Source organism: Rhinoderma darwinii, unplaced genomic scaffold (genome assembly GCF_050947455.1).
Source record: "Rhinoderma darwinii isolate aRhiDar2 unplaced genomic scaffold, aRhiDar2.hap1 Scaffold_469, whole genome shotgun sequence".
In the NCBI taxonomy this organism is placed as follows: Eukaryota; Metazoa; Chordata; class Amphibia; order Anura; family Rhinodermatidae; genus Rhinoderma; species Rhinoderma darwinii.
The window spans coordinates 139,520-152,346 of record NW_027464014.1 but is presented as its reverse complement, the minus strand read 5'-3'; the positions used below and the strand labels follow the sequence as shown (position 1 = coordinate 152,346).

The 12,827-nt window shown below is 41.9% G+C and overlaps 55 pseudogenes; all 55 read right to left on the bottom strand.

Moving 5' to 3' along the window:
* Positions 1–6: 6 nt before the first annotated feature.
* On the bottom strand, positions 7–125 carry LOC142718653 (5S ribosomal RNA; annotated as a pseudogene).
* Positions 126–192: 67 nt separating this feature from the next.
* LOC142718886 (5S ribosomal RNA) lies at positions 193–311 on the bottom strand (annotated as a pseudogene).
* Positions 312–378: 67 nt separating this feature from the next.
* LOC142718542 (5S ribosomal RNA) lies at positions 379–497 on the bottom strand (annotated as a pseudogene).
* A 67-nt stretch (positions 498–564) lies between these two features.
* On the bottom strand, positions 565–683 carry LOC142718440 (5S ribosomal RNA; annotated as a pseudogene).
* A 67-nt stretch (positions 684–750) lies between these two features.
* LOC142718939 (5S ribosomal RNA) lies at positions 751–869 on the bottom strand (annotated as a pseudogene).
* Positions 870–936: 67 nt separating this feature from the next.
* On the bottom strand, positions 937–1,055 carry LOC142718727 (5S ribosomal RNA; annotated as a pseudogene).
* A 67-nt stretch (positions 1,056–1,122) lies between these two features.
* LOC142718909 (5S ribosomal RNA) lies at positions 1,123–1,241 on the bottom strand (annotated as a pseudogene).
* Positions 1,242–1,494: 253 nt separating this feature from the next.
* Positions 1,495–1,613, bottom strand: LOC142718813 (5S ribosomal RNA; annotated as a pseudogene).
* A 67-nt stretch (positions 1,614–1,680) lies between these two features.
* On the bottom strand, positions 1,681–1,799 carry LOC142718885 (5S ribosomal RNA; annotated as a pseudogene).
* A 67-nt stretch (positions 1,800–1,866) lies between these two features.
* On the bottom strand, positions 1,867–1,985 carry LOC142719027 (5S ribosomal RNA; annotated as a pseudogene).
* A 253-nt stretch (positions 1,986–2,238) lies between these two features.
* On the bottom strand, positions 2,239–2,357 carry LOC142718815 (5S ribosomal RNA; annotated as a pseudogene).
* Positions 2,358–2,796: 439 nt separating this feature from the next.
* Positions 2,797–2,915, bottom strand: LOC142718688 (5S ribosomal RNA; annotated as a pseudogene).
* Positions 2,916–3,168: 253 nt separating this feature from the next.
* On the bottom strand, positions 3,169–3,287 carry LOC142718652 (5S ribosomal RNA; annotated as a pseudogene).
* Positions 3,288–3,354: 67 nt separating this feature from the next.
* On the bottom strand, positions 3,355–3,473 carry LOC142718651 (5S ribosomal RNA; annotated as a pseudogene).
* Positions 3,474–3,540: 67 nt separating this feature from the next.
* Positions 3,541–3,659, bottom strand: LOC142718844 (5S ribosomal RNA; annotated as a pseudogene).
* A 67-nt stretch (positions 3,660–3,726) lies between these two features.
* LOC142719124 (5S ribosomal RNA) lies at positions 3,727–3,845 on the bottom strand (annotated as a pseudogene).
* Positions 3,846–3,912: 67 nt separating this feature from the next.
* On the bottom strand, positions 3,913–4,031 carry LOC142718488 (5S ribosomal RNA; annotated as a pseudogene).
* A 67-nt stretch (positions 4,032–4,098) lies between these two features.
* Positions 4,099–4,217, bottom strand: LOC142718988 (5S ribosomal RNA; annotated as a pseudogene).
* A 67-nt stretch (positions 4,218–4,284) lies between these two features.
* Positions 4,285–4,403, bottom strand: LOC142718477 (5S ribosomal RNA; annotated as a pseudogene).
* A 67-nt stretch (positions 4,404–4,470) lies between these two features.
* LOC142718650 (5S ribosomal RNA) lies at positions 4,471–4,589 on the bottom strand (annotated as a pseudogene).
* A 67-nt stretch (positions 4,590–4,656) lies between these two features.
* On the bottom strand, positions 4,657–4,775 carry LOC142718884 (5S ribosomal RNA; annotated as a pseudogene).
* A 67-nt stretch (positions 4,776–4,842) lies between these two features.
* On the bottom strand, positions 4,843–4,961 carry LOC142718524 (5S ribosomal RNA; annotated as a pseudogene).
* A 67-nt stretch (positions 4,962–5,028) lies between these two features.
* Positions 5,029–5,147, bottom strand: LOC142718439 (5S ribosomal RNA; annotated as a pseudogene).
* Positions 5,148–5,214: 67 nt separating this feature from the next.
* On the bottom strand, positions 5,215–5,333 carry LOC142718649 (5S ribosomal RNA; annotated as a pseudogene).
* Positions 5,334–5,400: 67 nt separating this feature from the next.
* Positions 5,401–5,519, bottom strand: LOC142718522 (5S ribosomal RNA; annotated as a pseudogene).
* A 67-nt stretch (positions 5,520–5,586) lies between these two features.
* LOC142718436 (5S ribosomal RNA) lies at positions 5,587–5,705 on the bottom strand (annotated as a pseudogene).
* Positions 5,706–5,772: 67 nt separating this feature from the next.
* LOC142718726 (5S ribosomal RNA) lies at positions 5,773–5,891 on the bottom strand (annotated as a pseudogene).
* A 67-nt stretch (positions 5,892–5,958) lies between these two features.
* On the bottom strand, positions 5,959–6,077 carry LOC142718908 (5S ribosomal RNA; annotated as a pseudogene).
* Positions 6,078–6,330: 253 nt separating this feature from the next.
* On the bottom strand, positions 6,331–6,449 carry LOC142718647 (5S ribosomal RNA; annotated as a pseudogene).
* A 253-nt stretch (positions 6,450–6,702) lies between these two features.
* On the bottom strand, positions 6,703–6,821 carry LOC142718778 (5S ribosomal RNA; annotated as a pseudogene).
* Positions 6,822–6,888: 67 nt separating this feature from the next.
* Positions 6,889–7,007, bottom strand: LOC142718557 (5S ribosomal RNA; annotated as a pseudogene).
* A 67-nt stretch (positions 7,008–7,074) lies between these two features.
* LOC142718694 (5S ribosomal RNA) lies at positions 7,075–7,193 on the bottom strand (annotated as a pseudogene).
* Positions 7,194–7,260: 67 nt separating this feature from the next.
* On the bottom strand, positions 7,261–7,379 carry LOC142718738 (5S ribosomal RNA; annotated as a pseudogene).
* A 67-nt stretch (positions 7,380–7,446) lies between these two features.
* Positions 7,447–7,565, bottom strand: LOC142718473 (5S ribosomal RNA; annotated as a pseudogene).
* Positions 7,566–7,632: 67 nt separating this feature from the next.
* Positions 7,633–7,751, bottom strand: LOC142718687 (5S ribosomal RNA; annotated as a pseudogene).
* Positions 7,752–8,004: 253 nt separating this feature from the next.
* Positions 8,005–8,123, bottom strand: LOC142718645 (5S ribosomal RNA; annotated as a pseudogene).
* Positions 8,124–8,190: 67 nt separating this feature from the next.
* On the bottom strand, positions 8,191–8,309 carry LOC142718644 (5S ribosomal RNA; annotated as a pseudogene).
* Positions 8,310–8,376: 67 nt separating this feature from the next.
* LOC142718838 (5S ribosomal RNA) lies at positions 8,377–8,495 on the bottom strand (annotated as a pseudogene).
* Positions 8,496–8,562: 67 nt separating this feature from the next.
* On the bottom strand, positions 8,563–8,681 carry LOC142718538 (5S ribosomal RNA; annotated as a pseudogene).
* A 67-nt stretch (positions 8,682–8,748) lies between these two features.
* Positions 8,749–8,867, bottom strand: LOC142718850 (5S ribosomal RNA; annotated as a pseudogene).
* A 439-nt stretch (positions 8,868–9,306) lies between these two features.
* On the bottom strand, positions 9,307–9,425 carry LOC142718829 (5S ribosomal RNA; annotated as a pseudogene).
* A 253-nt stretch (positions 9,426–9,678) lies between these two features.
* Positions 9,679–9,797, bottom strand: LOC142718732 (5S ribosomal RNA; annotated as a pseudogene).
* Positions 9,798–9,864: 67 nt separating this feature from the next.
* On the bottom strand, positions 9,865–9,983 carry LOC142718670 (5S ribosomal RNA; annotated as a pseudogene).
* Positions 9,984–10,422: 439 nt separating this feature from the next.
* On the bottom strand, positions 10,423–10,541 carry LOC142718686 (5S ribosomal RNA; annotated as a pseudogene).
* A 253-nt stretch (positions 10,542–10,794) lies between these two features.
* Positions 10,795–10,913, bottom strand: LOC142718643 (5S ribosomal RNA; annotated as a pseudogene).
* A 67-nt stretch (positions 10,914–10,980) lies between these two features.
* Positions 10,981–11,099, bottom strand: LOC142718804 (5S ribosomal RNA; annotated as a pseudogene).
* A 67-nt stretch (positions 11,100–11,166) lies between these two features.
* Positions 11,167–11,285, bottom strand: LOC142718846 (5S ribosomal RNA; annotated as a pseudogene).
* Positions 11,286–11,352: 67 nt separating this feature from the next.
* LOC142718725 (5S ribosomal RNA) lies at positions 11,353–11,471 on the bottom strand (annotated as a pseudogene).
* A 67-nt stretch (positions 11,472–11,538) lies between these two features.
* Positions 11,539–11,657, bottom strand: LOC142718581 (5S ribosomal RNA; annotated as a pseudogene).
* Positions 11,658–11,724: 67 nt separating this feature from the next.
* LOC142718642 (5S ribosomal RNA) lies at positions 11,725–11,843 on the bottom strand (annotated as a pseudogene).
* Positions 11,844–11,910: 67 nt separating this feature from the next.
* LOC142718883 (5S ribosomal RNA) lies at positions 11,911–12,029 on the bottom strand (annotated as a pseudogene).
* A 67-nt stretch (positions 12,030–12,096) lies between these two features.
* Positions 12,097–12,215, bottom strand: LOC142718541 (5S ribosomal RNA; annotated as a pseudogene).
* A 67-nt stretch (positions 12,216–12,282) lies between these two features.
* LOC142718435 (5S ribosomal RNA) lies at positions 12,283–12,401 on the bottom strand (annotated as a pseudogene).
* A 67-nt stretch (positions 12,402–12,468) lies between these two features.
* On the bottom strand, positions 12,469–12,587 carry LOC142718938 (5S ribosomal RNA; annotated as a pseudogene).
* A 67-nt stretch (positions 12,588–12,654) lies between these two features.
* Positions 12,655–12,773, bottom strand: LOC142718723 (5S ribosomal RNA; annotated as a pseudogene).
* Between the last annotated feature and the right edge of the window lie 54 nt (positions 12,774–12,827).

The following is a 12,827-nucleotide window of genomic DNA, read 5'->3' as shown; positions in this document are numbered from 1 at the left end:
ATAAAAAGTCAACCGCACCACGGATTCCCAGACAGTCTCCCACACTGGTACTAGCGAGGCCTTAAGCTGTGTAACTTCTGCGATCTGACGAGAGCAGGCACATTCAGCTTAGAATGGCCATTGACATTAAATGCTTTAATCCATAGTCCTTTTTAATCGATTGTGAAACAAAATCTAAACAACATAATAAAAATTCAACCGCACCACGGATTCCCAGACAGTCTCCCACACTGGTACTAGCGAGGCCTTAAGCTGTGTAACTTCTGCGATCTGACGAGAGCAGGCACATTCAGCTTAGAATGGCCATTGACATTAAACGCTTTAATCCATAGTCCTTTTTAATCGATTGTGAAACAAAATCTAAACGACATAATAAAAAGTCAACCGCACCACGGATTCCCAGACAGTCTCCCACACTGGTACTAGCGAGGCCTTAAGCTGTGTAACTTCTGCGATCTGACGAGAGAAGGGACATTCAGCTTAGAATAGCCATTGACATTAAATGCTTTAATCCATAGTCCTTTTTAATCGATTGTGAAACAAAATCTAAACGACATAATAAAAATTCAACCGCACCACGGATACCCAGACAGTCTCCCACACTGGTACTAGCGAGGCCTTAAGCTGTGTAACTTCTGCGATCTGACGAGAGCAGGCACATTCAGCTTAGAATGGCCATTGACGTTAAATGCTTTAATCCATAGTCGTTTTTAATCGATTGTGAAACAAAATCTAAATGACATAATAAAAAGTCAACCGCACCACGGATACCCAGACAGTCTCCCACACTGGTACTAGCGAGGCCTTAAGCTGTGTAACTTCTGCGATCTGACGAGAGCAGGCACATTCAGCTTAGAATGGCCATTGACGTTAAATGCTTTAATCCATAGTCGTTTTTAATCGATTGTGAAACAAAATCTAAATGACATAATAAAAAGTCAACCGCACCACGGATTCCCAGACAGTCTCCCACACTGGTACTAGCGAGGCCTTAAGCTGTGTAACTTCTGCGATCTGACGAGAGCAGGGACATTCAGCTTAGAATGGCCATTGACATTAAATGCTTTAATCCATAGTCCTTTTTAATCGATTGTGAAACAAAATCTAAACGACATAATAAAAAGTCAACCGCACCACGGATTCCCAGACAGTCTCCCACACTGGTACTAGCGAGGACTTAAGCTGTGTAACTTCTGCGATCTGACGAGAGCAGGCACATTCAGCTTAGAATGGCCATTGACGTTAAATGCTTTAATCCATAGTCCTATTTAATCTATTGTGAAACAAAATCTAAACGACATAATAAAAAGTCAACCGCACCACGGATTCCCAGACAGTCTCCCACATTGGTACTAGCGAGGGGTTAAGCTGTGTAAGTTCTGCGATCTAACAAGAGCAGGCACATTCAGCTTAGACTGGCCATTGACATTAAATGCTTTAATCCATAGTCCTTTTTAATCGATTGTGAAACAAAATCTAAACGACATAAAAAAAAGTCAACTGCACCACGGATTCCCAGACAGCCTCCCACACTGGTACTAGCGAGGCCTTAAGCTGTGTAACTTCTGCGATCTGACGAGAGCAGGCACATTCAGCTTAGAATGGCCATTGACATTAAATGCTTTAATCCATAGTCCTTTTTAATCGATTGTGAAACAAAATCTAAACAACATAATAAAAATTCAACCGCACCACGGATTCCCAGACAGTCTCCCACACTGGTACTAGCGAGGCCTTAAGCTGTGTAACTTCTGCGATCTGACGAGAGCAGGCACATTCAGCTTAGAATGGCCATTGACATTAAATGCTTTAATCCATAGTCCTTTTTAATCGATTGTGAAACAAAATCTAAACGACATAATAAAAAGTCAACCGCACCACGGATTCCCAGACAGTCTCCCACACTGGTACTAGCGAGGCCTTAAGCTGTGTAACTTCTGCGATCTGACGAGAGCAGGGACATTCAGCTTAAAATAGCCATTGACATTAAATGCTTTAATCCATAGTCCTTTTTAATCGATTGTGAAACAAAATCTAAACGACATAATAAAAATTCAACCGCACCACGGATACCCAGACAGTCTCCCACACTGGTACTAGCGAGGCCTTAAGCTGTGTAACTTCTGCGATCTGACGAGAGCAGGGACATTCAGCTTAAAATAGCCATTGACATTAAATGCTTTAATCCATAGTCCTTTTTAATCGATTGTGAAACAAAATCTAAACAACATAATAAAAAAGCAACCGCACCACGGATTCCCAGACAGTCTCCCACACTGGTACTAGCGAGGCCTTAAGCTGTGTAACTTCTGCGTTCGGACGAGAGCAGGCACATTCAGCTTAGAATGGCCATTGACGTTAAATCCTTTAATCCATAGTCCTATTTAATCTATTGTGAAACAAAATCTTAACGACATAATAAAAAGTCAAGCGCACCACGGATTCCCAGACAGTCTCCCACACTGGTACTAGCGAGGCCTTAAGCTGTGTAACTTCTGCGATCTGACGAGAGCAGGCACTTTCAGCTTAGAAAGACCATTGACATTAAAAGCCTTAATCCATAGTCCTATTTAATCTATTGTGAAACAAAATCTAAACAACATAATAAAAAGTCAACCGCACCACGGATTCCCAGACAGTCTCCCACACTGGTACTAGCGAGGCCTTAAGCTGTGTAACTTCTGTGATTTGACGAGAGCAGGGACATTCAGCTTAGAATGGGCATTGACATTAAATGCTTTAATCCATAGTCCTTTTTAATCGATTGTGAAACAAAATCTAAACGACATAATAAAAAATCAACCGCACCACGGATTCCCAGACAGTCTCCCACACTGGTACTAGCGAGGCCTTAAGCTGTGTAACTTCTGCGTTCTGACGAGAGCAGGCACATTCAGCTTAGAATGGCCATTGACGTTAAATCCTTTAATCCATAGTCCTATTTAATCTATTGTGAAACAAAATCTAAACGACATAATAAAAAGTCAAGCGCACCACGGATTCCCAGACAGTCTCCCACACTGGTACTAGCGAGGCCTTAAGCTGTGTAACTTCTGCGATCTGACGAGAGCAGGCACATTCAGCTTAGAATGGCCATTGACATTAAATGCTTTAATCCATAGTCCTTTTTAATCGATTGTGAAACAAAATCTAAACGACATAATAAAAAGTCAACCGCACCACGGATTCCCAGACAGTCTCCCACACTGGTACTAGCGAGGCCTTAAGCTGTGTAACTTCTGCGATCTGACGAGAGCAGGCACATTCAGCTTAGAATGGCCATTGACATTAAATGCTTTAATCCATAGTCCTATTTAATCTATTGTGAAACAAAATCTAAACGACATAATAAAAAGTCAACCGCACCACGGATTCCCAGACAGTCTCCCACACTGGTACTAGCGAGGCCTTAAGCTGTGTAACTTCTGCGATCTGACGAGAGCAGGCACATTCAGCTTAGAATGGCCATTGACATTAAATGCTTTAATCCATAGTCCTTTTTAATCGATTGTGAAACACAATCTAAACGACATAATAAAAAGTCAACCGCACCACGGATTCCCAGACAGTCTCCCACACTGGTACTAGCGAGGCCTTAAGCTGTGTAATTTCTGCGATCTGACGAGAGCAGGCACATTCAGCTTAGAATGGCCATTGACATTAAATGCTTTAATCCATAGTCCTTTTTAATCGATTGTGAAACAAAATCTAAACGACATAATAAAAAGTCTACCGCACCACGGATTCGCAGACAGTCTCCCACACTTGTACTAGCGAGGCCTTAAGCTGTGTAACTTCTGCGATCTGATGAGAGCAGGCACATTCCGCTTAGAATGGCCATTGACATTAAATGCTTTAATCCATAGTCCTTTTTAATCGATTGTGAAACAAAATCTAAACGACATAATAAAAAGTCAACTGCACCACGGATTCCCAGACAGTCTCCCACACTGGTACTAGCGAGGCCTTAAGCTGTGTAACTTCTGCGATTTGACGAGAGCAGGCACATTCAGTTTAGAATGGCCATTGACGTTAAATGCTTTAATCCATAGTCCTATTTAATCTATTGTGAAACAAAATCTAAATGACATAATAAAAAGTCAACCGCACCACGGATTCCCAGACAGTCTCCCACACTGGTACTAGCGAGGCCTTAAGCTGTGTAACTTCTGCGATCTGACAAGAGCAGGGACATTCAGCTTAGAATGGCCATTGACATTAAATGCTTTAATCCATAGTCCTTTTTAATCGATTGTGAAACAAAATCTAAACGACATAATAAAAAGTCAACCGCACCACGGATTCCCAGACAGTCTCCCACACTGGTACTAGTTAGGACTTAAGCTGTGTAACTTCTGCGATCTGACGAGAGCAGGCACATTCAGCTTAGAATGGCCATTGACATTAAATGCTTTAATCCATAGTCCTTTTTAATCGATTGTGAAACAAAATCTAAACGACATAATAAAAAGTCAACCGCACCACGGATTCCCAGACAGTCTCCCACACTGGTACTAGCGAGGCCTTAAGCTGTGTAACTTCTGCGATCTGACGAGAGCAGGCACATTCAGCTTAGAATGGCCATTGACGTTAAATGCTTTAATCCATAGTCCTTTTTAATCGATTGTGAAACAAAATCTAAACAACATAATAAAAATTCAACCGCACCACGGATTCCCAGACAGTCTCCCACACTGGTACTAGCGAGGCCTTAAGCTGTGTAACTTCTGCGATCTGACGAGAGCAGGCACATTCAGCTTAGAATGGCCATTGACATTAAATGCTTTAATCCATAGTCCTTTTTAATCGATTGTGAAACAAAATCTAAACGACATAATAAAAAGTCAACCGCACCACGGATTCCCAGACAGTCTCCCACACTGGTACTAGCGAAGCCTTAAGCTGTGTAACTTCTGCGATCTGACGAGAGCAGTGACATTCAGCTTAGAATAGCCATTGACATTAAATGCTTTAATCCATAGTCCTTTTTAATCGATTGTGAAACAAAATCTAAACGACATAATAAAAATTCAACCGCACCACGGATACCCAGACAGTCTCCCACACTGGTACTAGCGAGGCCTTAAGCTGTGTAACTTCTGCGATCTGACGAGAGCAGGCACATTCAGCTTAGAATGGCCATTGACGTTAAATGCTTTAATCCATAGTCGTTTTTAATCGATTGTGAAACAAAATCTAAATGACATAATAAAAAGTCAACCGCACCACGGATTCCCAGACAGTCTCCCACACTGGTACTAGCGAGGCCTTAAGCTGTGTAACTTCTGCGATCTGACGAGAGCAGGCACATTCAGCTTAGAATGGCCATTGACATTAAATGCTTTAATCCATAGTCCTTTTTAATCGATTGTGAAACAAAATCTAAACGACATAATAAAAAGTCAACCGCACCACGGATTCCCAGACAGTCTCCCACACTGGTACTAGCGAAGCCTTAAGCTGTGTAACTTCTGCGATCTGACGAGAGCAGTGACATTCAGCTTAGAATAGCCATTGACATTAAATGCTTTAATCCATAGTCCTTTTTAATCGATTGTGAAACAAAATCTAAACGACATAATAAAAATTCAACCGCACCACGGATACCCAGACAGTCTCCCACACTGGTACTAGCGAGGCCTTAAGCTGTGTAACTTCTGCGATCTGACGAGAGCAGGCACATTCAGCTTAGAATGGCCATTGACGTTAAATGCTTTAATCCATAGTCGTTTTTAATCGATTGTGAAACAAAATCTAAATGACATAATAAAAAGTCAACCGCACCACGGATTCCCAGACAGTCTCCCACACTGGTACTAGCGAGGCCTTAAGCTGTGTAACTTCTGCGATCTGACGAGAGCAGGGACATTCAGCTTAGAATGGCCATTGACATTAAATGCTTTAATCCATAGTCCTTTTTAATCGATTGTGAAACAAAATCTAAACGACATAATAAAAAGTCAACCGCACCACGGATTCCCAGACAGTCTCCCACACTGGTACTAGCGAGGACTTAAGCTGTGTAACTTCTGCGATCTGACGAGAGCAGGCACATTCAGCTTAGAATGGCCATTGACGTTAAATGCTTTAATCCATAGTCCTATTTAATCTATTGTGAAACAAAATCTAAACGACATAATAAAACGTCAACCGCACCACGGATTCCCAGACAGTCTCCCACACTGGTACTAGCGAGGCGTTAAGCCGTGTTACTTCTGCGATCTAACGAGAGCAGGCACATTCAGCTTAGAATTGGCATTGACATTAAATGCTTTAATCCATAGTCCTTTTTAATCGATTGTGAAACAAAATCTAAACAACATAATAAAAAGTCAACCGCACCACGGATTCCCAGACAGTCTCCCACACTGGTACTAGCGAGGCCTTAAGCTGTGTAACTTCTGCGATCTGACGAGAGCAGGCACATTCAGCTTAGAATGGCCATTGACATTAAATGCTTTAATCCATAGTCCTATTTAATCTATTGTGAAACAAAATCTAAACGACATAATAAAAAGTCAACCGCACCACGGATTCCCAGACAGTCTCCCACACTGGTACTAGCGAGGCGTTAAGCCGTGTAACTTCTGCGATTTGACGAGAGCAGGCACATTCAGCTTAGAATGGGCATTGACATTAAATGCTTTAATCCATAGTCCTTTTTAATCGATTGTGAAACAAAATCTAAACGACATAATAAAAAGTCAACCGCACCACGGATTCCCAGACAGTCTCCCACACTGGTACTAGCGAGGTCTTAAGCTGTGTAACTTCTGCGATCTGACGAGAGCAGGCACATTCAGCTTAGAATGGCCATTGACGTTAAAAGCCTTAATCCATAGTCCTATTTAATCTATTGTGAAACAAAATCTAAACGACATAATAAAAAGTCAACCGCACCACGGATTCCCAGAGTGTCTCCCACACTGGTACTAGCGAGGCCTTAAGCTGTGTAACTTCTGCGATTTGACGAGAGCAGGGACATTCAGCTTAGAATGGCCATTGACTTTAAATGCTTTAATCCATAGTCCTTTTTAATCGATTGTGAAACAAAATCTAAACGACATAATAAAAATTCAACCGCACCACGGTTTCCCAGACAGTCTCCCACACTGGTACTAGCGAGGCCTTAAGCTGTGTAACTTCTGCGTTCTGACGAGAGCAGGTACATTCAGCTTAGAATGGCCATTGACGTTAAATGCTTTAATCCATAGTCCTATTTAATCTATTGTGAAACAAAATCTAAACAACATAATAAAAAGTCAACTGCACCACGGATTCCCAGACAGTCTCCCACACTGGTACTAGCGAGGCCTTAAGCTGTGTAACTTCTGCGATCTGACGAGAGCAGGGACATTCAGCTTAGAATGGCCATTGACATTAAATGCTTTAATCCATAGTCCTTTTTAATCGATTGTGAAACAAAATCTAAACGACATAATAAAAAATCAACCGCACCACGGATTCCCAGACAGTCTCCCACACTGGTACTAGCGAGGCCTTAAGCTGTGTAACTTCTGCGATCTGACGAGAGCAGGGACATTCAGCTTAGAATGGGCATTGACATTAAATGCTTTAATCCATAGTCCTTTTTAATCGATTGTGAAACAAAATCTAAACGACATAATAAAAAATCAACCGCACCACGGATTCCCAGACAGTCTCCCACACTGGTACTAGCGAGGCCTTAAGCTGTGTAACTTCTGCGTTCTGACGAGAGCAGGCACATTCAGCTTAGAATGGCCATTGACGTTAAATCCTTTAATCCATAGTCCTATTTAATCTATTGTGAAACAAAATCTAAACGACATAATAAAAAGTCAAGCGCACCACGGATTCCCAGACAGTCTCCCACACTGGTACTAGCGAGGCCTTAAGCTGTGTAACTTCTGTGATCTGACGAGAGCAGGGACATTCAGCTTAGAATGGGCATTGACATTAAATGTTTTAATCCATAGTCCTTTTTAATCGATTGTGAAACAAAATCTAAACGACATAATAAAAAGTCAACCGCACCACGGATTCCCAGACAGTCTCCCACACTGGTACTAGCGAGGCCTTAAGCTGTGTAACTTCTGCGATCTGACGAGAGCAGGCACATTCAGCTTAGAATGGCCATTGACATTAAATGCTTTAATCCATAGTCCTATTTAATCTATTGTGAAACAAAATCTAAACGACATAATAAAAAGTCAACCGCACCACGGATTCCCAGACAGTCTCCCACACTGGTACTAGCGAGGCCTTAAGCTGTGTAACTTCTGCGATCTGACGAGAGCAGGCACATTCAGCTTAGAATGGCCATTGACATTAAATGCTTTAATCCATAGTCCTTTTTAATCGATTGTGAAACAAAATCTAAACGACATAATAAAAAGTCAACCGCACCACGGATTCCCAGACAGTCTCCCACACTGGTACTAGCGAGGCCTTAAGCTGTGTAATTTCTGCGATCTGACGAGAGCAGGTACATTCAGCTTAGAATGGCCATTGACATTAAATGCTTTAATCCATAGTCCTTTTTAATCGTTTGTGAAACAAAATCTAAACGACATAATAAAAAGTCTACCGCACCACGGATTCGCAGACAGTCTCCCACACTGGTACTAGCGAGGCCTTAAGCTGTGTAACTTCTGCGATCTGACGAGAGCAGGCACATTCCGCTTAGAATGGCCATTGACATTAAATGCTTTAATCCATAGTCCTTTTTAATCGATTGTGAAACAAAATCTAAACGACATAATAAAAAGTCAACCGCACCACGGATTCCCAGACAGTCTCCCACACTGGTACTAGCGAGGACTTAAGCTGTGTAACTTCTGCGATCGGACGAGAGCAGGCACATTCAGCTTAGAATGGCCATTGACGTTAAATGCTTTAATCCATAGTCCTATTTAATCTATTGTGAAACAAAATCTAAACGACATAATAAAAAGTCAACCGCACCACGGATTCCCAGACAGTCTCCCACATTGGTACTAGCGAGGCGTTAAGCTGTGTAAGTTCTGCGATCTAACAAGAGCAGGCACATTCAGCTTAGACTGGCCATTGACATTAAATGCTTTAATCCATAGTCCTTTTTAATCGATTGTGAAACAAAATCTAAACGACATAATAAAAAGTCAACTGCACCACGGATTCCCAGACAGTCTCCCACACTGGTACTAGCGAGGCCTTAAGCTGTGTAACTTCTGCGTTCTGACGAAGAAAGGCACATTCAGCTTAGAATGGCCATTGACGTTAAATGCTTTAATCCATAGTCCTATTTAATCTATTGTGAAACAAAATCTAAACTACATAATAAAAAGTCAACCGCACCACGGATTCCCAGACAGTCTCCCACACTGGTACTAGCGAGGCCTTAAGCTGTGTAACTTCTGCGATCTGACGAGAGCAGGGACATTCAGCTTAGAATAGCCATTGACGTTAAATGCTTTAATCCATAGTCCTTTTTAATCGATTGTGAAACAAAATCTAAACGACATAATAAAAATTCAACCGCACCACGGATACCCAGACAGTCTCCCACACTGGTACTAGCGAGGCCTTAAGCTGTGTAACTTCTGCGTTCTGACGAAGAAAGGCACATTCAGCTTAGAATGGCCATTGACGTTAAATGCTTTAATCCATAGTCCTATTTAATCTATTGTGAAACAAAATCTAAACGACATAATAAAAAGGCAACCGCACCACGGATTCCCAGACAGTCTCCCACACTGGTACTAGCGAGGCCTTAAGCTGTGTAACTTCTGCGTTCTGACGAGAGCAGGCACATTCAGCTTAGAATGGCCATTGACGTTAAATGCTTTAATCCATAGTCCTTTTTAATCGATTGTGAAACAAAATCTAAACAACATAATAAAAAATCAACCGCACCACGGATTCCCAGACAGTCTCCCACACTGGTACTAGCGAGGCCTTAAGCTGTGTAACTTCTGCGTTCGGACGAGAGCAGGCACATTCAGCTTAGAATGGCCATTGACGTTAAATCCTTTAATCCATAGTCCTATTTAATCTATTGTGAAACAGAATCTTAACGACATAATAAAAAGTCAAGCGCACCACGGATTCCCAGACAGTCTCCCACACTGGTACTAGCGAGGCCTTAAGCTGTGTAACTTCTGCGATCTGACGAGAGCAGGCACTTTCAGCTTAGAAAGACCATTGACATTAAAAGCCTTAATCCATAGTCCTATTTAATCTATTGTGAAACAAAATCTAAACCACATAATAAAAAGTCAACCGCACCACGGATTCCCAGACAGTCTCCCACACTGGTACTAGCGAGGCCTTAAGCTGTGTAACTTCTGTGATCTGACGAGAGCAGGGACATTCAGCTTTGAAAGGGCATTGACATTAAATGCTTTAATCCATAGTCCTTTTTAATCGATTGTGAAACAAAATCTAAACAACATAATAAAAAATCAACCGCACCACGGATTCCCAGACAGTCTCCCACACTGGTACTAGCGAGGCCTTAAGCTGTGTAACTTCTGCGTTCTGACGAGAGCAGGCACATTCAGCTTAGAATGGCCATTGACGTTAAATCCTTTAATCCATAGTCCTATTTAATCTATTGTGAAACAAAATCTAAACGACATAATAAAAAATCAAACGCACCGCGGATTCCCAGACAGTCTCCCACACTGGTACTAGCGAGGCCTTAAGCTGTGTAACTTCTGCGATCTGACGAGAGCAGGCACATTCAGCTTAGAATGGCCATTGACATTAAATGCTTTAATCCATAGTCCTTTTTAATCGATTGTGAAACAAAATCTAAACGACATAATAAAAAGTCAACCGCACCACGGATTCCCAGACAGTCTCCCACACTGGTACTAGCGAGGCCTTAAGCTGTGTAACTTCTGCGATCTGACGAGAGCAGGCACATTCAGCTTAGAATGGCCATTGACATTAAATGCTTTAATCCATAGTCCTATTTAATCTATTGTGAAACAAAATCTAAACGACATAATAAAAAGTCAACCGCACCACGGATTCCCAGACAGTCTCCCACACTGGTACTAGCGAGGCCTTAAGCTGTGTAACTTCTGCGATCTGATGAGAGCAGGCACATTCCGCTTAGAATGGCCATTGACATTAAATGCTTTAATCCATAGTCCTTTTTAATCGATTGTGAAACAAAATCTAAACGACATAATAAAAAGTCAACCGCACCACGGATTCCCAGACAGTCTCCCACACTGGTACTAGCGAGGCCTTAAGCTGTGTAACTTCTGCGATCTGACGAGAGCAGGCACATTCAGTTTAGAATGGCCATTGACGTTAAATGCTTTAATCCATAGTCCTATTTAATCTATTGTGAAACAAAATCTAAATGACATAATAAAAAGTCAACCGCACCACGGATTCCCAGACAGTCTCCCACACTGGTACTAGCGAGGCCTTAAGCTGTGTAACTTCTGCGATCTGACGAGAGCAGGGACATTCAGCTTAGAATGGCCATTGACATTAAATGCTTTAATCCATAGTCCTTTTTAATCGATTGTGAAACAAAATCTAAACGACATAATAAAAAGTCAACCGCACCACGGATTCCCAGACAGTCTCCCACACTGGTACTAGCGAGGACTTAAGCTGTGTAACTTCTTCGATCTGACGAGAGCAGGCACATTCAGCTTAGAATGGCCATTGACATTAAATGCTTTAATCCATAGTCCTTTTTAATCGATTGTGAAACAAAATCTAAACGACATAATAAAAAGTCAACCGCACCACGGATTCCCAGACAGTCTCCCACACTGGTACTAGCGAGGCCTTAAGCTGTGTAACTTCTGCGATCTGACGAGAGCAGGCACATTCAGCTTAGAATGGCCATTGACATTAAATGCTTTAATCCATAGTCCTTTTTAATCGATTGTGAAACAAAATCTAAACAACATAATAAAAATTCAACCGCACCACGGATTCCCAGACAGTCTCCCACACTGGTACTAGCGAGGCCTTAAGCTGTGTAACTTCTGCGATCTGACGAGAGCAGGCACATTCAGCTTAGAATGGCCATTGACATTAAACGCTTTAATCCATAGTCCTTTTTAATCGATTGTGAAACAAAATCTAAACGACATAATAAAAAGTCAACCGCACCACGGATTCCCAGACAGTCTCCCACACTGGTACTAGCGAGGCCTTAAGCTGTGTAACTTCTGCGATCTGACGAGAGAAGGGACATTCAGCTTAGAATAGCCATTGACATTAAATGCTTTAATCCATAGTCCTTTTTAATCGATTGTGAAACAAAATCTAAACGACATAATAAAAATTCAACCGCACCACGGATACCCAGACAGTCTCCCACACTGGTACTAGCGAGGCCTTAAGCTGTGTAACTTCTGCGATCTGACGAGAGCAGGCACATTCAGCTTAGAATGGCCATTGACGTTAAATGCTTTAATCCATAGTCGTTTTTAATCGATTGTGAAACAAAATCTAAATGACATAATAAAAAGTCAACCGCACCACGGATACCCAGACAGTCTCCCACACTGGTACTAGCGAGGCCTTAAGCTGTGTAACTTCTGCGATCTGACGAGAGCAGGCACATTCAGCTTAGAATGGCCATTGACGTTAAATGCTTTAATCCATAGTCGTTTTTAATCGATTGTGAAACAAAATCTAAATGACATAATAAAAAGTCAACCGCACCACGGATTCCCAGACAGTCTCCCACACTGGTACTAGCGAGGCCTTAAGCTGTGTAACTTCTGCGATCTGACGAGAGCAGGGACATTCAGCTTAGAATGGCCATTGACATTAAATGCTTTAATCCATAGTCCTTTTTAATCGATTGTGAAACAAAATCTAAA